Source organism: Vicugna pacos, unplaced genomic scaffold, assembly GCF_048564905.1.
Source record: "Vicugna pacos unplaced genomic scaffold, VicPac4 scaffold_19, whole genome shotgun sequence".
In the NCBI taxonomy this organism is placed as follows: Eukaryota; Metazoa; Chordata; class Mammalia; order Artiodactyla; family Camelidae; genus Vicugna; species Vicugna pacos.
The window spans coordinates 35,745,717-35,765,401 of record NW_027328740.1 but is presented as its reverse complement, the minus strand read 5'-3'; the positions used below and the strand labels follow the sequence as shown (position 1 = coordinate 35,765,401).

General features: G+C 42.2%; 1 long non-coding RNA gene across 1 annotated transcript; it reads left to right on the top strand.

Moving 5' to 3' along the window:
- Positions 1-328: 328 nt before the first annotated feature.
- LOC140692935 (uncharacterized) lies at positions 329-13,116 on the top strand. Its single transcript, XR_012068572.1, has 5 exons — positions 329-559; positions 9,829-9,954; positions 11,208-11,266; positions 11,988-12,182; positions 12,929-13,116. It is a non-coding gene; the product is annotated as an uncharacterized lncRNA (long non-coding RNA).
- The last annotated feature ends 6,569 nt before the right edge of the window (positions 13,117-19,685 follow it).

The window sequence follows — 19,685 nt, the reverse complement described above, 5'->3', positions numbered from 1 at the left end:
GGAGAAGGAGCCCTGTCTTCAAGGTCTGGTGGGAGACTGGGCCTGGCCAGTGGTGGGAGGGTAGTAACAGGGAGGGTAAGTTGATCAGGGGAAGTGGGGCTGGGTGGTGAGGCCTAGCCTAGGGCAGTCGTGGTTCTAGTTCTGTGCCAGGACCCAGTCGGTGGCTGGGTGAAGGCTCTGGGGATGGAGACCCAGCGGGACAAGCAGGAGGGGCCCCACCTGGCTCCTCCCGGCCCCAGCGGCCAGGGCCGGTAAAGCAGGAGACCCACCCGAGCAGTTTGCGCTGCGGGCGGGAGGAGGAGGGGCGCGCACGCGCAGACGGACAGACGCGCGGACGCCGGAACCCACCCAGAACGCGTGGAAGCTGGCGGCAGCCGGTTGCTCCTGGACCAGCTCCTGGAAGAGGAACACGGCCTGGGGCCTGGGCCGCCGCTTGCCCGCGGCTCGGCTGCCGCTGCCGGACAGTTAAGAGGGCGCTGGTAGGGGCGCGCTTCTCGGGGACCCGGCGGGTGACGCCTGGGCTGTGCAGCTGAGGATGCGCCCAGGGAGGGGTGCGGAGGTGAGGTCCCGGCCGCGCGTCCCGTTAGGACCCAGAGGCGGGTCCCAGCCGCCGCTGTGGTTCGTGGTAACCCCGGTATTAGTAGTTCCTGAACACCGCGTTTTTGCCGCCGCTTCTACCCGGGTTTAGGAGAGCAGGTACAGCCCCGGGAGTTGGGAGGGCGCGTGGACGGTTCCAGAGCATCTCCGACTGGCCCTCAGACGATGGCCTGCTCCTGGCAGGCGGGTGCGGTGCGGTCGCGGGGCCTCGGATGGAATGGGGACTGCCCCATGAGAGCCCCTGGATTTGCTCCCATCTTACCCGCGGCCTGACCTTGGGGGCGGCCTCTAAAGACCCAGGTTAGTGGGACTCAGGTTACAGGTCAGTCTGCTCCTGGGAGATGGGCTCGGTGCGATCAGTGTGCTGGGATGGCTGCAGCAGCAGCGGGAAATTGTTGCAACCCCCGCTCTCACAGGGCAGCCCCAATCCCGCCATAGCAGCCGCCACCTTTCCCTGACAGCACAGCACCCGCCTTCCAGGAGCAGGCTGACCTGTAACCTGAGTTCCACGAACCTGAGGCAGCAGAGGCCAAGCTCAGGCCATGCGCTGGGGAGTTTGAAGCAAATCCAAGGGCTCCCATGGGCAGACACCATAACCCGCCACTGCCTTCGACCACACTGTGCCCTCCTCCCGAGAGCAGGCTGACCTGCGGACCGTGCCTGGAGCAGCAGAGGCCGAGCCCTTGACAGGCCGTGGGGGAGATGGGGGCAAATCTACCAGCTTGCCAGGTCGCTGCCCATCTCCCTGCCGCTGCCCCATGTTCGTGGACCACTTGTTTTCAAGTCAGTGGTTTCCTGAGAGGCAGGCGTGGTGCAGTCAGGTGGCGGGGGCTGCAGGGAGGGGTGCTGCCCCAAGGGGAGCAGGTGGACTTGCTCCCATCTCCCCTAGGGCCAGACCTGGGGACGGCCTCTGCTGCCCCAGGTTTGCAGGACGCATGTCATGTCCGCCTGTCCCTGGAAGGAAAGCTCAGTGTACTCGGGGCAGCCTCAGTGGCTGACAAGGATTTTAGAAGTCGGCTCGAGCCCAGCATAACTAACTCTCCTTTCTTCTCTTGCTTCCTCAGTTGGTGGCTGTATCGGCTTTTTCATTACAGGTTATTGCTAGATAATGAACATAGGTTTCTGTGCTATATAGAAGAAACTTAACTTAAAATCTCTTTTTATATATAGTGGCTGACATTTGTAAATCTCGAACTCCCAAATTTATCCCTTCCTATCCCCTTTCCCTGGTAACCTTGACTGTTTACTAAGTCTGCAAGTCTGTTTCTGTTCTGTAGATGAGTTCACAGTGTCTTTTTCTCTCTTTTTTTACATTGCACATATGAGTGGTATCATTTGGTATTTTTCTGTTTCTGGCTGCTTTCACTTAGAATGACGATCTCTAGCTCCATCCATGTTGCTGCAAATGGTTTTATTTTGTCCTATTCATGGTAGAGTAGTATTCCAGTGTATAAATATGCCACAACTTCTTTATCCAGTCATCTGTTGCTACATTTAGCTTTCCTCCATGTCTCGGCTATTGTATACAGTGGTGCTGTGAATACTGGTGTGCAGGTATCTTTTCACATTGGAGTTCTTTCCAGTTATATACCCAGATGTGGGATTGCTGGGTCATAGGGTAAGTCTACTTTTAGTTTTTTCAGGGATTTCCATGCTTTCCATAATGACTACACCAAACTAGATTCCCACCAGCAGTGTAAGAGGGTACCCTTCACTCTACAGCCTCTCTAGCATTTATCATTCATGAACTTCTGAGCGATGGCCATTCTGACTGATGGGAGCTGATACTTCATTATAGTTTTGATTTGAATTTCTCAGTTTATTAGTGATATCGAGCATTCTTTCATGTGCCTATTGGCCATTTGTGTCTTCATTGGAGAAATGCTTCTTTAGGTCTTCTGCCTATTTTAAGATTGAGTTGTTTGTTTTTTTGTTATTAAGTTCTATGAGCTGCTTATATATTCTGAAAATTAAGCCTCTGTTAGTCGTATCATTTGCAAATATTTTCTCCCATTCGTAGTTTGTTGTTTCCTTTTGTTTTACTTATGGTTGTCTTTGCTGTGAAGAAATTTATGAGTTTAATTACGTCCCTTTTGTTTATTTTTTTCTCTTATTTCCATTGCCTGGGTAGATTACCCTAGGAGAATGTTGCTAAGATTTATGTCAGATAATGTTTTGCCTATGTTTTCTTTTAGGAGATTTATCATGTCTTGTCCATCTGCATCTTAAGTCTGTACTCAACATCTGTGCTTCAGTTTTGAATTTTGAGCTTCTTAGAGAAAACCTACTCTTAGCTCATACGTCAGATTCAACATGTCTAAAGCTGATTTCATAATCTTTTTTCTTGCAGCGTCTCCACTTATTCAGTGGGATAATCATTCTTCCGGTCTTGAATACACAAAGGCTTGGAGTGGTCTTTGATTTGTCTTTCTCTCACCACCCTCCACATTTTGTCAGCTTCTTGAACTGTATGTTGTTGGTTTCAAGTGTCTATTCTGATTGCTGATACTCTGATGAAGAGCTTTCATCCCTGATACATGAATTTTTCCTTCTGCTGAATTCTTGGATATTCTCTCCCCCCCTTTCAGTCAACCTAGAGTTTTGGTGCTCCAACATCTACAGTCAAGTCAAAGACTTAACACAACCAGATCTCAGCCAGGGAGTCTCGACCCTTCATCATTTTGGACTTACATTATTTTTTCCAATCATTATGTAACTTAGCCTCCTAGGGTAACCTGTGCCTTATTAAAAACCAGGAGTCACCAGCCTTTTCCTATCCAGTCCTCAGTTAAAACAGATTAGAATTGCCCTGAGAACTAGTTGGAGCCCCATCCCCTTCATAGAGTCTTCCCTATTTATTCCAAATACTTCTAGCTCTTCTTTGTATTCCTGTACTGTTTATGATCAGTAGCCTGTAATCTTGGATTTGAGTACTGACTTGGTACCATTCCTGGGTGATTTCCAATGTGTCTCCTCACTTAGCTGGTAACTGGAGAAGACTCACTTGTTCAGCCTCCTTTATACCCCTCACCCTGCTTAGCATCGGGCAATAACAGGCATCCAGGCAGTGCTTGCCTTCTTTATTTATTCGCAGTGGTGGTGGTGTGGATTATAGCTAATAACTATTAATTCAGTGTTGCAGTTAAAAAAGAAAGCCAAGAAAATCCAAAAAACTTTATCTCCATGTTCAGTTTAGCGCTTTATCTCAATAGTTTTCTTAAGACTGTGTTTACATTCACATAGTGTTCAGTGCTTGTACAGTTCCCTGAGGCAAGCAGGTGAGATGTCATTATGTTTGACTTTCACGTTACATTTCATATTGGATATATTTGTGTAATGACAAAACCTTATTTTATAAGTAAACAGCCGGAAGCCCAGAGAGACTAAGAGCCTAACCCAGGATCACCTGGTTAGTGTTTGGCACAGGCCAGGACCGCAGTGCACATCTTCCAGCTGATCCTCTTCCAGTGCCTTTTCATTCCACTGCTGGGAAATGTAGCCCCATCAGCCAAACGGCCAAGTCACATTGCTGCCCCTTTACCTGCCAGTGATGGCAGTGCTACAAAAAGTGGCAAAGGAAAGGTCAGAAATAGGAGTGATAAAAGACATGGAAGTGCTGGAAATGGATCCTCAACCTCCTCCTCCCTACTTGAGCGCCTCACAAGTGTCCCACTCTGAGAGTGCTGTTCATTGTTTATAACATAGCCTTAAAATCAGACTGATCTTTTATAGGACATGCTTTTATCCTGGTCCCTTTCCTGCTAGTAGTCACCGTCATGGGCAGAAAGTGCCTGGCTGTGCTCTGTTTGTCACGTAGGTGGGAGGGAAAGTGGGAGAGGGAGTTGGTTGAACTGAAGCCGAGCTTTTTACAGCTCTGTTGTTCTAGGACCAGAGCAGTTCCACTCTTGCTTTCATCACCTCTCCACCTCCGAGTCCCAGCCACCCATTCCTGCCTGCTTCCCCACATGCCACGTCCTGGGGGAGGACAGAGTGGTGGGCAATGCCCCCTCCGCCCTCTGTTCTGGGAGGTGCAGGAGTCTGCTATAACTTTTGAGCTGTTTTGGTAATTGGGCTTTTCCAGCTTTTCTAGACATCTCCTTTCCAGCTCTGAGAAATTGGAGATGTAACTTAAACATACATGGACTATACTAAAGTATTCAGTGACATTAGTGTCATGTTGTCTGTAATTGTGTTCTGTGACTGGATAGGAGGTTTTTTATCTCACAGGATGCTTCACATCCAATTCTAAAGGCCTAGAGGCTGCAGGTGTAATCCAAGTCCTTACATGTCTGTAAGGTAGACATGAACATTATTTGATAATATGACCATATGTTCATAGATTACGGTTAGTCCACCGGCTCTGTATCTAATGAAAGTTTAAATATCAAACGCTTGAAGAAAATTTGCGGGCCATGTCTTTTTGCCTGTAAGTAGTTGCAAAAACTGAAATCACAACTCTACCACAAGCCACAGTGTTTCCCAGTAGAGAAAGCCCTCTAATTTTACAACCTCTAAGTAATGCAGTGGTTCTTTGAGTGAGATGAGGGATGCCAGAGTATTTTTTGGGACACTAGAGTGGGATGACAAGTATTCTGGGACTGGTTACAGTTGAATCTCTACTTCCTATATCCTGGACTGATTACAGAGGCAATGTTAGTGCGGTAACCATCTTGTGGATGCAAGTGTAGCTAGGAAGACAACAGAGAAAATAGAAGGGATATAAAGTAATGGAGGGACTTCATAGCAGTACAAATGGCGACTTTGACACCACCAGCTGCTGATGTGAACTTTGCAAGAATTTATGAGAAGTGGTGGGTGTCATTGCAAGCAGGAGAGTTCTGCAGCTTTTGGGGTGAACAGGCAAAGGGGAGAGCAGATATGGTGGCTATCCAGGGGCTACTTTTGTCCTGAATGTGAAAATGTCCAGTCCCCTGTTCAATTTTGCAGCCACAACTTCACATGACTCAGGGCGTTATTTCCACCAGAATACCATAAAAATATAAACAACCTGTTTCCTAAAGTGTTTGTTCTCGATCTGAGATGATTGTCCTGTGGTGGTAGGTAAGTGGGCGATGGGGCCTATTACATCACCCCCTTTCACTAGAAGTCTACCTCGCTACTTCTCACCCTACTCCTAGAGGTGCTGTCATTCTGTTACACCTAGGCCTGTAAGACCGTCTTGCCTGAATCCTCACGTGAAGAGGGATGGTTATGTGCAGTTTTAAAAAATTGCTTGGGTCATGTGGTCCTTTGTTCCTTCCAATGGAAATCACTATTCCAGAGCAAATAGTATGCCTCCATAGAAAGTATATTGTTTGTAAGTTGTCTTCAGAGGTTTTGCAGTTGGTTTAAATATTTGCTTGGTGATGGCATCTTGATTGATTGAAGGAGGCAACCCTCACTAGGGGCATTGTGTGCTTTCTGTCTGAGAGTTCCTTTACTGGCAGCAGAGTGTTCGTAGGCAGAGTTAGAAAGTTACCTGGTCTGAGAAGCCGAATTTGCCCGCAGCTGGGAATTGGCAGAAGAGTCTGTTATGGAAGGAAAGCTTTAGGATTATCTGGTAGCAGAGTTCTGGGATCCAAACCCTGGGAAACCTCAGCTTTTGTAGAGTATGTTCTGTAACAATAGGCTATAGGATAATTTTTACACTTGTTATAGGATGTAGAGTTGGGGAAAGGCTTAAAAGTGAAAGAACCTTAAAAGAGAATCTCCGAATATTTTAAAGAAGACAGTTCTCAGAATGAGAGCTTTTCTGGAAAAGACTAGCTCTTCACTTCACAGGGGAAGCAGGGAGCAGGTGTAACTGCACTTACGGTAACTTAAAAGGTAAACCTTACCCTCCCACTTAGCTGTGTCCTGGTGTAGGTTCATCTCCCACATCTGTAGTTTTAGACCTGATGTGTCATTTTCTGGTACTCCATTCTGCTTCTTAGTGAGAGACTGACCCAAAGTCACATAGCAATTGAAAAATTGCACAAAGGTCTTTATTGTTAAAAATGTAGACCTGTGGCAGGGTGCTGCATTTGCAATTGACTTTCAGTACAGAGAACACTGAAAAGAATGCAGTGTTATTTCTTTTTTTATTCCTTTAAGCCTTTGAATAGAAGGTTTTCTTTGCAGAGTTTCTGGAGTACATCAGAACAAGCAGGAACTAAAATAGCTTTAAGAAATCTCCAGTATAGACGTTGCTTATAGTGTGGTATCTGTCTTATGTTAATTCTTTAAAGCAGGAAGTTGTAACTCTCAATTTCTTAAGCAAATATAAACATTCTTGACTCTTATTGACATTCTTTGTGGGGTGAAGCTGCTTTTGCTTCCATTCTGAGCATTGAAAGGCCTTCTATGATACTTCTACCAGTCCTCAGTATTTTATTTTCCCTCTGTTGTGAACTTGTTTTTAAATTTGAAGCAGATATAAATATCATTAACTTGCTACATATGTAGATATTCAGTGTTACATAGTCAGAAAGTTTGTGTACATCACACGTATCTACATAATTCCCCCCTTTCCAACTGTGTTCCTGATGAAAGGATGGTGGGAAATGGCATTATGGGCATATGTCTTACAGTACACAGTGTTTCCCCTGTTCCCTCTACCATATCTGGATGTTCTTTCATCTTTCAGCTTCTAGACTTACTTGCTCTTTTTCTTAAGCCAGGTGTATCTCATCCCCCTGCGCACACACACGTGTACACACACACACATTCTACCATAGGGAGTAGCGTGCACCATCCAATTCTCCCACTCCAGCTCTGGACCCACCCACTGGAGGCAGTGTCTTGCACGAATTCATTTGTAAGTTGCTTTTTAAAACTCGAGTGGTCAGGAATTAGGACTGATATCCACACCTACTAGGCAGGCCCTCAAGGACAACTTCTATGGTTAATGCCAGGTTATCTTAATGTTTGACTACCTGGGTTTCATGTCTTCCTGTGCCACCTGTGTGACCCATGATTCCCACATTTCTGTCTCCTGCTAGAATTTTTCTCTCCAACTCTGGACTCTTACAATCTTCTACTGATTTGACACCTTCAATTGAAACTCTGATATCTTAAAAGCAACATGTGTAAAAACTGAGCCCTTTGTTCTCCTACCCCCCAAACTGGTTCTTCCTGCAACCTCCCCCATTCAGTTAGTGGAAACTTAATCCATCCAGCTGCTTGGGTTAAAAAGCTTAGAGTTACTCTGACTTTCACTGACATACCACATGAATTCTGTCAATAGATCTGGTTTAACACTGCCTTTAAACCATATCCAGAACCCAGCCACTTCTCACCATGGCTCCTGCCTCGACTGCTGCTTCCCTGCCCTGAGCCACTGTCCTCTCCTCCTGCACAGCCCTTTTCAGAGGCTTCCCACCTTTCATCTCTGACCCGTTTTGACTATTCTCACCCGGCAGTCAAGTGAGCCTCGAAAACCTAAGTTAGATAGTGTCGTCCTTCTGCAGTGCCTCCCCATTTCACTCTGGGTAAAAGCCACAGTCCTTACAACGTCCTCCAAGGCCATGAAGGACCTGCACTGACCCTTCTCCGCAGCTCCAGCCGTGTCCCCATTCTGGAACATGTGAGGTGTGCGCTGCCCTTGGTGATGGTTATTCCGTCCACCTGGGACTTCTTACCTCCAAGTCTTAGTTCTACCCTCAGTCCTCAGTGTGGCCTGCTCTGGTATTTAATACAACATCACCCTCATCCCATACCCTCAACTCTCTTTACCTTGCCCTTTTTTGATTTTTCCATGGTTCCTCTTTCCTAACATGCCACCTCCTCTGCTGCTCTGTTGTGTGAATTGTCATCTCCACCCCCATCCCAGCTAGACTCCAACCAAGCTCCGTGAGGACAGGAATTTTGTTTTGTTTATTGATCTATTCCAAGTGCCTAGACTAGTCCTGGGTACATAGTAGGCAGTCAAAAATTATTTGCTGAATAAATTTAAAGACTATTTTAAAAATGAATCATCCTTTCAGGAACGGGTGAGGATCAGAAGCTGCATGAAGGAAAATGGTGCAGTAAATATTGATATTTGCCTGTTGTTCTTTGTGTGATATATATATGTGTTTTAGTCTTAATTTGGTATCCCAGTTTCTTAATTTAATAGCTGTATTAAGGTGTAATTTACAGGCCATAAAATTCACACATTATAATTGTACAAGTCAGCCATTTTATCTATTTCTAGATTTGTGCAACTTTGTCCTCATAAAGTCCCCTTGTGTCCGTCCATATGCAGTTTGCCCTCCCCTCAGTGGCACCCTGATTTTATTTCTTTTTTTTTTTTGGCAATCACATCTCAAACGGATAATTTACACAGCAGTACTAATATAGCTTTGCACTTTTTGAAATGACACACTTAAATATGAAATTAGCGGTCATTGCTGAATGTAGGTAGCAGTATCCGACATTGGTGAAAAGAATGGACTTGAGTGTCAGACTGGCTGCAGTCTTACCCAGCTCCACCATTTACCAAGTTACCCAAATTATTTTCTGCCTCAAGCTCTTTATCTGTTATATGGGGGTAATAATAGCAGCTTACAGAGTTGTTGTGAGGATTAAGCAAACAGGGAAAAAAAATTTAGTATAGTGGCCTGCTTATGTTATTACCTAAGAAATGGGCTTATGTTATTACCTAAGAAATAGCCTTGCAGGTAAAGGGCAAAATTCAAATCAGTTTCTAAAGTATATGTAAAATATAATCCAGTTCCTGCCTGGTTTGTAAACACGTATGCCTACTGAAGAATTTAAAAGCAGGCTAATTTCCAACAGAAAAGATCATTTCTCAGCATTTCTTTCAAAGATAGCTGCAAAATCACTTTTACTAAATGTTCCATGCCCAACTCTTACAGAAATTTGACACCACGGACGTAATTATCTACATTTTTGTTAAAATGATTCTGACCATCAGGAAGTGTTCTCAATTATATTTTAGCCTTTATGTTGAGAAATACTGTGAGACTTCTTCTAAATTAATGGGTGGGGGCATTCATTGTAGCTCTTGTAGCCTGATAAGCCTGCACTAAATTATCTTTTTTTAACTTTTAATTAAAGTAATAAATTAATTTTTTGCTGGGGGGTGGTAATTAGGTTTTTATTTATTTATTTTATTTTTAGAAGAAGTACTGGGAATTGAACCCAGGCCCTTGGGCATGCTAAGAACATGATCGTCCACTTGAGCTATACCCTCCCCCCTAAATTATCTTAAATAAGGTCTTTTTCTCTGTTTTGTTAATTTATGTACAGATGCGCAAAGCAGGGTCATCAGAAGCCTCTCAATCACGAAGATGATAATAGTGAAAAACATTGCGCAGTGACAGTGAATCCTTGGCATATGAAGAAAGATTGTAAAGTCCTGAATGAATTAAGAAGGTATTGTTACATTAACATACGTGTAAGCATGGCTCTCTTACCTTTATTTTTCACTTTATAATGAAGATAATCCCCAACCGTCACGGTTGCTTTGTTTGATAGAGGCCATATCTAAACACTTTTCTGCAAGTTTTTTAAATAAGAAAGAGCAGCTAATTTATCAGAAGTGTGAATGGTGTAATCTGGTCTGTCTAGTATGGTAGCCACGAGCCACATGTGGCTATTGTGAATTGAGATGTTCTATAAGTGGAAAATACATAATAGATTTTCAAGACTTCGTACAACAAAAATAATGTAAAATATTATTAATAAGTTTTAAAAGTGTCAATCACACTTTTGAAATGATAGTGTATTGGATATTTTGGGATAAATGTAATTATTACTGGAATTAATTTCACTTATTGCTTTTTATTTTCTAAATGGAATTACTGGAAAATTGTGACTTGCACTATGTTTCTATTGAGAGTGCTGGCTTCTAACTTATTGCAAATAATATGAAAAGAAAACTTTGATTAAAAATTTTGTAATTGAGTCGTTGATTTACATCATATTAGTTTCAGGTGTACAAAATAGAGGCTCCACATTTTCATAGATTATATTCCATTTAAAGTCACCATAAAATAATGGCTATATTTCCCTGTGCTGTATGATACAGCCCTGTAACCTATCCATTTTATACGTAGTACTTTTTACCTCTCAATCCCCTAACCCCTCCCTGCCTCCCCTCTTCTCCTTCTCCCCATTGGTAACCACAAGTCTGTTCTGTGTACCTGTGAGTCTATTTCTGTTTTATTATAGTCATTAATTTGTTTTATTTTTTAGATATACATATAAGTTAATACATAGAATATTTGTTTATCTTTCTCTGACTTATTTCACTTAGCATAATACCGTGTAGGTCCATCCATGTTATTGAAAATGGCATTATTTTATTTTTTAATGGCTGAACAGTATTCCATTTGTGTGTGTGTTCATGGTATGTATATATGTGTGTGTATATATATGTATACATGTATATATACATATATATATATATATAATATACCACAACTTCTTTATCCAGTCATCTGTCAGTGAACATTTGGGTTGTTTCAGTGTCTTGGCTATTTTAAATAGTGCTGCTGTGAACATTGGGGTGCATGTGTCTTTTTGAATTAAATTTTTCTCCAAACATATACCCATGAATGGGATTGCTGGATCACACGGAAGTCTATTTTCATTTTTTTATGGAACCTCTCTTCTGTCCTCCATAGAGGCTGCACCAATTTACATTCCCACCAATCGAGTAGGAGGGTTCCTTTTTCCTTAAAAGGTAAAAAATTCTCTACATTTACCTACCTTCCTTTCAGTTTAGGACATAGTTTGGCAAAAACCAGATAGAATTTAATAGGAGTAAATACAGTATTTATTTTGAATGTCCATGCATTATGGATAGATATGTTATTGATGAGTTGGTTCCCTATTTTTGTAGGTGCAGATGTTTTTATAGCTTCACAGACATTTCAGTCTTGCAGAGAGGAAAATTTCTTTTTATTTTGCTGAACTTGTCCGGGTGTCTTTATCGGACTTGGTCCAGGCCTGCAGAGGTGAATACACATCCAAACCTGAACCATTTGAATGTCTGCAAGATATTAAGAGTCTAGAATATCAGATCTGGACTGTAACTCTGGTAAATGACATCAGTGACTGGACTCAAGAAAACTCCATTTGAGGACAAAACCTTTCATAAGCCAAAAAGGCTTTGAAATTGTGGCAAAGCCAGAGACTTTTGTGCACCACTTATGGCCACAAACCCATGAGGACAACCACAGGCCTTCTGGAGTGCCAAGGAAATTCCATGTGAGGAGTCCAGCACTCACAGGAATCCAACAAGTCCCTGTCTGCCAGAACACTTTCATTGCTACTGTGCTGTTTTGAGTAAATGTCTTTTCATCAGGTTCAAATTGGTTTGTTGTTATTTTTTTGCATAAAAAAACAACTTCTTGTTCCCTGGTGAAAGTAAAAGCCTAACATTTTCTGATTTCTTTTGACAGAGAAAACATGAGCCTGTGGATCTAACCTCATCTGTGATGGTCTGCAGCTGGGAGCAACCAGATCAGTGTCAGTCCCCTTGCAGCCATTGGCTGGGAGCCTGCATGTTCCTTGGAATGGTATTTGAAACATGTCACACTAGCCGTGCCTTCGCTGTGGGCTGGGAGGCGAGTCACTCAGAATCTGCATTATGGAATGTATGTTTCAGATCTACAGTTAGGAGATCTTTTTTAATAGCCAGAGAATATAGTCATAAATATATCTATTAATGTATTTATGCAAGAACATTTTTAAAGATTTTTTTATTATAAAAAGTTTCCCCCCAAAATTGAAAATGAAAGAACAATGGAATTAAAAATCATCTGTACCTTAATTATACATAAAGAATCATAAAATCCTTCTAAACTTTTTTTGTTCAAATGAAGATATTTTTCCCTTCCAAAAAGGAAAATTATCATTTCACATTTTTTTACTTTCTCCTTTTATTATATATTCCATATCAACAAATATAAATCTTTTAAATCCCTTTTAATGGCTGTTTAACACTATATTGAACAGATATGTAAATAGTCCTAGGTTTCAGAAATTTAAAAAATTGTCATTACAATACCACTGCAAAGAATATTTTGGTGTTTCTATTTTTAGTTACTAATTTGGACTAAAAATTAACAAGTTTGCTTTTCTTCATCTAAAACATTGGTTATTTTATGAAGGAACTGAAAGGATTTTAAATAACTTTTCAGTAATTTCAACAAAGAAATTATCTTTAAGGCAAAAATGTATGATGGATTGCAAATCTATTTTTATTATATCTTCACTTTTACCAGTGTGACATATGTGTGTGTTTACACAAGTGCTTTAACTACCAGCAACGTAAGAAAAATCTGTGTACTAAAAATGTGAAAATACTTTCCCGGTTTGTGTTTTCATTCTCCCAATGTAGGTTTTGGATGACAAGCTTGTATTTGCAAAAGTACACCCCCTGTGGGAGGTGTTCTGTACATACGCTGAGATACTGCACATAATATTGCCTCTGAAGCCCAATGATCTGAAAACCCGGTCCTCAGCCTTTGATAACTTGAGATGTTTTATGAAAGTCCTCCAAGTGGATGAAAGTATCAACAACCGGAACAAGAGCTTTTCTTTGCCCTATTTGAGAAGAGCTCCGTGAATGACTTTTATATTCAGCATAGAGATACATTCTCCAATCCAACCACCAGAAACCGCATTGTAAGTCTAAACCGAGTTTAGCTGCTGTCTTGGGGGTGATTTAGAACCTGCTGTTGAATTATCAGTGATTTGGTTTGGTTGGTTTGATTTGGTTTTTAAAAGCTGCCCATAAAAAGGAAAAAAGAGAAAGAAAAGAAATATGCCTACAGATTCCTGTTAGGATAGTAAACAGTGGCTGGTTAGTTACCTTGTATAAACCACAAGCTCTCTTAGAACATTTTTAGGTTTACTTCATCCTTTCTCAGATCAAGTATCAAGTAAGGGACAGTGTTAAAAAAAATTCAGGATTAACAGGTTTGTGAGCTCCAGGATTTGCAAGGCAGTTTTCCCTCCCCATGGTGTAAGTCAAATGGCAGAATTGAAATAAAGCACCTCATGTATCCTCCGGTGTTAACAGGAAAAGGCTAATCTTCTTGACCTTGTTTCTTCCTGGGTAAAATGAAGATAATATATCAGGAGGCGACAAGCTCATTTAAGGCAGGAAGCATGTTGTCTTGTTCACTGCTGAATCTCAGGCACTGGGAAGGCTGAGTTTAACGAGCGAATGAATGAACAAACTGTACTTCCCCCACAGTTACCATGTGGGACAGTGAGGATTAGAAGCTAAGAGCATAGACTCTAGAGGGGAGGGCACAGCTCAAGTGATGGGGCGCATGCTTAGCAAGCATAAGGTCCTGGGTTCAGCCCCCATCACGTCCTCTAAAATAGACATATAACCCTAATTACCTCCCCTCCCCCACCAGAATTACCTTATTATCTCCCCACCACCAAAAAAAAAAAAAAAAGAGAAGTGGCCAAGAGCGTAGACTCAAGCTGGAACACCTGTGTTGGTTTCTCGCTGTCGACCTTGTAAATGTCATTTACCCTCTGTGTCTATCAAGTTCCTCACCAATAAAATGGGGATAATTGTAGTACCCACCTCGTAGAGATGCTATGGGGATTAATGAATCTGTGTCAGTGATACAACAGCCCTGGCTTATATTAAGTACTATGCATCTGTCAGCTCTTTTCATAATTACTGACAGATGCTATTATCGACAAAAGACGTATTAGTTCTTTGAAAGAGAAATGCATGTTAGACCATTTCATTTATCACTTTCTGTAATTCAGGCTTTTCCCTCTGAAATAACATTTTATGTCTGTGCACTAGAAAGCCACAGGGCTTTCCAAATTTCATCTGTCTGGGTTCTTGTCATGATGGCAATACTGCAGATTGCTGACATTTTTTAGGGACTCCGTCTGAGATGACAGCAACCCCTCAAATTTACGAGCGCTTCTCTAACTGATAACATCTCGCTAGAAATGAAGTTTTTATAATGTAACAGCTTCAGATGCTTAATGATGCCATAAATGCAAGGATGTTATATCTAAGCTCTTTAAATAAATCTTGTCATTGAAATAAAGGAAATACTATATTATAGCCCTCTATGACTTTGTTATCTTTGCTATCTGTTTATCTGACTCTAAGACCAAAGAAAGCAAATACTAAGATTGATCATTACTACTGTGTGGTACACGTATTTGTGGATGAAGACAATATTGAAATGCACTGTTTAAGATATTAAAATGGACATTAAACAGCTTCTTGATGCACATGCATGAACAGAACAGGGAGCTGGGTGCAGGGAGCAGACACTGAGCTTCCTGGATTAGAGACCCAGCTTAGCAGTCCAGCCCAGCAGTCCACATGTTTCATATTTATGTCCCAGCAAAATTAGCAGTGAGAGTCTTAAATGAACTTTGGGGACACTTGCAAACAGCTGTCATGATTACTAATGTGGGACACCAGGATTCTACAGTGTTTAGTTGGCATCTGTGCATAACCAGTTCTTTTCCACTAAAGCTTCTTGTAATTGCTGGTCCCACATCCAGGTTGAGGAATCATCTCATGTGGTGTTTGGGAGGGAGGTAAGTGGAGTCAGGACCCATGTTAAGGCTGGGTGGGTAATAATCTGGTGCTAGTACAAGAGAAAGGAAAGTAGGTCAGGTGGGAAGGAGAATGACTGGATTTAAACTTTGTTTCTTGAGTAAGCTAAATATATGACATCATGTCAAGTTACTTTGTTGTTTATATTCCATTTGCTGTCACCAAATAACTACTGAATTGTGGGGACAAAAATGCCTGGGTTTTAGAATTGACCCTGCCCCTAACCTGCCAGAGTCCAGGTTCCTCTGGGTGCCCAAAGAGGGGGCTGGACCATCAGGTGTCCCTCCACTGCAGCAGTTTGGGCACTTGGGTGGCCTAGATTTTTGCTGTGGAAGACTGGCCCGGTTGTAGGACATTAAGCATCTGCAAGGTGGTCCCAGGACTGTGACATCTAAGCGTTCCTTTCCACCCACGTTTGCAAATGACCCTCAAGGGGTTAATATTAATCCTGGGTGAGAATTATGAAAAATTATATGGTACCTCCATCCCTCCTGGCAAGTGAGGGCCCCTTATTTACAAATGACCATGAAGTATTAGCACCAGATTTTATCAACAGAACATGTGAACATTTTGTGACAGTGACACTCACCTGTTTGCTTCTGATTCCCAGTGCCACTTCAACCTCCATCAGAGGACTTCAGCTGCCCCAGCGATCAGGGCCTTCTGTACAGGGAATGGGCTCCTCCTCGAAGCACAGACAAGCAGCAGCCCTTAGGTCTCATCAGGTGAGCTGTTGTGGAGAGCACTCCAGTGGGAAGGGCTCAGGGTTGTCCTCATGGCATCTGAGTGTGACAGTCCTCCAAGAGTGTTAACAACCAGGAAGCTCACAGGAGCTCTGAACTTCGTTGCCCCAAGTTTTTACTGCAGGCTTTATTACAAAGCCATGATTTATTGGGTCACTACCGACATGGCTAACCCAAACCCTAACTGTAAGTCAAACCTTTCCTTAGCCCTAAACTTTGAGCCCCTTCCTCTCCTGGTGGCCACTCACTTGTCACAAAGCTTAAAGCCCCACTCCTCTAACCACATGGTTGGTGTCTCTGGCTGGCCAGTCCCCATCCTGAGTCATCTCATGAACACAAGCCATCCAAGGTTCCACCATGAATAGCATAGACACTCCTATCTTGGGAAATTTGGAAGCTTTAGCGGTTGCTGCCTAGGAACTGGGAAAAAAGACCTACCAAATTCTTCATTAAATAGGAGTAAATGTTATATTTCATTTAAATTATAAAATAAGAGAGAAATTCTCACTGCTTTTCTGTATCTGCTGTTCGACACCGTTTCACTACACCACGTGATTGTAATGTCGTGCTCAGCATGTGTCTTCTCAGAGCACCAGCGCTGGCTGCTCCCCGGGAGCTTATGCTGTTTGGGCAAGGCTGCTGGGGGGATACAGGCCAAGGACAACCGAGAAAACAAAAATAATCGGGCAAATAAGGAAACAATGTCAGATTGAAATGAAGAAATAACACAGTGTTGAGATGGGAGTCTTGGGGGGAAGTGAGTTAAGAAAGTTATCTTTGAGTAGGTTACATGTGAGCTGAGATGGTGAAAAGGAGGCTGGAATTTGAAGATCTGGGAAAAGTCACCCATGGAATAGAGGCAGCTTGTCTATTGGCCCTGAGGCACAAATGTGCTCAGCAGGTTTGAGGAGATACTGGAGCCAGCGCTGGTGAGAGTGATGAGACGCGAGGTTTAGAAGGGCATCAGGAGCACGGAAAGGAGTGTAGACTCTAAGCGCAGTGAGAAGCAGTCATGATAGCTTAAGCACTAAAGTAATTTTCTCTCACTCACATTTTGCAAAGATAATGTGGAGAATGTATAGCAGGGACTCAGGAAGCAGGGAGGCCAGGTAGGAAGCTCTTGGATTGGGCCAGATGAGAGATGGTGGGAGCCAATGAGGAATGCGTTTGGGGAGTGGGGCTGACAGGATGCAGTTATGGACTGGCTGTGGATGGTTAGGAGAAGAGGAGGGTCAAGGTAGCCCCAGGTCGGTCTGGAGCCAGGTGTCTGTTCTTTCTTTTCTCAGTGCCCCATGCAGTTGCCCATCTACTTGGGCAAACCTCTTAACCTTCAAAGTGAGGGTTTTAAAACACTGAAGTCTATTTGTTGTTTCACATTTTATGGAAAGATTCAAACATGTACAGAAATAGAGAGAACAGTACAGCCAGCCTGCCTGTATCAGTCACCCAGCTCCAGAATTATAAACTCAGAGTCACTGTTGTTGCATCTTTCATCTCCATCTCCTCCCCTCCCCCACTATGGGGTCATTTTGAAGACAATCCTACATAGCTTAACCTTTCATTAGTGAAATGACAAGGTCTCTTTCAAATAAAATTGGAATATTCTTTTTTTTAGGGTTACAAAATAATTCCCTGCTTGTCACAAAAATACACTTTTAAGTAGTTTTGGGGTTGAAATCAAGATCCAGGCAAGATTCAGACATTGCAGCTAGCATATCTCTCAAGTGTGTTCTAATCTATAATTTTCCTGTTTCTCATTTTCCTTGAAATTGCTGAGGGGTTTCTCTATTTCCTGTTTGGCTGATTTCATTCTCCCCTATGGTGTTAGACTTGTTTCTCCATCCTATGTATTGGCTTTAGCTAAGTGATTTAATCCTCCCCTAAAAGCTTGGTCTGATTGAGGTTCAACTTTGTGCAAAAATATTTTTTATGTGAAGTTTTGTACTCCTGTCATAAGGTACATAATATTACAGTTGACTCTCTTTTTTGTGATGACAGCAGCCAAAAATGATTGTCACCCGGGATCATTATTTCATAAGGAATTTTATTTCATGTGGTCATACTCTAATTTCCTCCCTCAATTATCAGCAGGATCAGTCACGAAGAGGCACTTTCTCCTTAACCCGGGTTATCCTTTAGAACACAGTTTTAAAGGAGGATATTTGTTAATATGTAAATATTTAAAATTGATAATTTTTTTTTCTTTTTAATTTTTTTTTCTAATGGAGGTACTGAAGATTGAATCTAGGACCTTATGCATGCTGAGCACACACTCTGCCACTGAGTGTACCCAATCCCAGTTGAGATTCATATTTATTTGATATCTTCCTTCTGTTATTTTTGTTTTGTGTTATACAGAATTTGAAGGCAGGGCAATGGGTTTGACCGCTTTTTAATCATTCTTTATGGGCTTTTGGGGTTTGTGTGTGTGTTTGTGTTTGTAAAGAAAACAATTTTCCCACTATTTTAAGTATGTATTGCTAAGGCAATTATGTTGATCTTTTCCCTGCTCCTGGTCCATGTATTCCCTTGTTACTTCCCACTAGTGGCCCCTTGAGCTCTGTGACAAGACTAGCATGTCGTTAATCCATGTGGAAGGAGATCTGAAGAGATTTATTCAAGGAGATGAAATTTGTAGACAATGTATTGGAAAGTATTGTGAAAGTTGTTCGTTAAGAGAAGGTCTGAGGTTGAATTGTTAAGTGCACAGAAATCTAAGCTATGAACTACCAAGACAATTATTAACTCCAGGAAAACAAAGTAGGGAAGAAAAGGTAAGACTAGCACAAATTGCTACAGCTTTGAATAGTCTGTACAGAGTAATAATAATGTAAAGCAAGGATACTGAGCTGATGAAAATTATAATGTAATTGTATTAAAAGGTTGGAAGAAAGAAGGTTTGGGTATGTAGATGAGATGGGGTTTGAAAGAGATCTGAACCCTCATTTTCCAAAATAGAAAGTTAAATAGGTGATACATAAAGCTGAAAAAGTTATCAGGCTGTGTTACAAGGATATTAGTCAGAGAAAGGGAGTAAGTATTCCAAGAGTCAGCAGTAGGAGCTGAACGTGGTTGTTTCTGGCCAGGAAATGGGGCAGTTGTTGGGAACTGCTCCTTTTTACAATCGGTGTTCGAGAACTGTTTGACTCTTTATTGAATGTATGGCATTAGTTTGATAAAAAGAAATCAAAGCTGAATTTTGAAAAATTTATGTTAAGAATTGGGGTGCTTTTGCAGAGAGAGATAACAATCAGCAAAACTACATTTGAAGGGATCCTCATTATTCCTTGCATTTCAGCAAGGACTAGGAGGCAGACATCTGTTTAAGGTTCAAAAATTCTGTCTGACCTTCCTGCCGACTTGTAACCTTTGGAAGTAATGAACTCCCCGTCACTGTAAATATCCAGGCAGAGGCTGCCTGACCAGCTCTCTAACTGTAGCAGGGTGTGTTTACCATTGGGCAGTTAGAGCAGGCAACTTCTAACATTCTTTCAGTTTTGAATTTGGCATTTTCAGGATGGATAGTTGATAAGAATGTATTACAAAAAGCTTAACAAGAAAGTCCAAGACATCTCAAACCCATTGCCAGGGTTTTCTCTGCCAGACACCATCCTAAGCCTGCCACCAGTGAGGCAGGCCACAAAGCCCAGTCACATAAGAATGAACACACTTTGTCGCTCCTATCTGATTTGGCATCAGTCTCAGCCCTTTTCCCCATGGAATGGTCCACGCCCATGTCTCTGACGATGGAGCTGGTCTCACAGCAGCTCTATGAGCACTGGTCCAGCCCAAGGGATTCC